Raw genomic sequence first — 372 nt, 5'->3', positions numbered from 1 at the left:
GCCGCCACCCACCCCGCCCCCGGCCTGCGCGGCGGGCGCCCCCCGGGGGCTGTCACCTCGAGGAGCGCGTCGCTCCCCGATGGCGGGACCGTGGCGCTGGACCCGGAGAAGGGAGGTGGCGCGAGTGGGCAGGCGGCCGCACCTGCTTCGCGTCGTCCGTCCGTCCGTCCGTCCCTTCCCGGGGCTGGCGGGGGCGGCTGCGCGGCGCACTCGGCTGGGCGCGCTGACGGGCGGCCGGTCCTCTCCCTTTCGCCTGTCCGCCTACCTCGCTAGCTCGCTCGCACCCTCCCGCCCCTTCCCCCTCCTCAATCCCGGCCCCTCGCTCACCGGGACAAGCGGCGCGGACGGCGCGGCTTTGGGCGCCCGCAGGCC

General features: G+C 78.8%; 1 protein-coding gene across 4 annotated transcripts in view; it reads right to left on the bottom strand.

Moving 5' to 3' along the window:
* The window catches only part of Bahd1 (bromo adjacent homology domain containing 1), a 25,946-nt gene that overhangs the window by 24,147 nt on the left and 1,427 nt on the right, over positions 1–372 (bottom strand). Inside the window, exon 1 of one of the 4 annotated variants that reach the window (XM_029570237.1) lies at positions 328–372. The exons of 2 other annotated variants lie outside the window; for them this stretch is intronic. The gene's annotated coding sequence lies outside the window, so the exon portion shown is untranslated. The remainder of the gene's footprint in view (positions 1–327) is intronic. One more of the 4 variants, XM_008846755.2, reaches the window with a different exon arrangement.

Source organism: Nannospalax galili, unplaced genomic scaffold, assembly GCF_000622305.1.
Source record: "Nannospalax galili isolate Female #2095 unplaced genomic scaffold, S.galili_v1.0 scaffold342, whole genome shotgun sequence".
Taxonomy (NCBI): domain Eukaryota; kingdom Metazoa; phylum Chordata; class Mammalia; order Rodentia; family Spalacidae; genus Nannospalax; species Nannospalax galili.
Note: the sequence above shows the minus strand (reverse complement) of the source record. Positions and strands in the feature narration are given on the sequence as shown.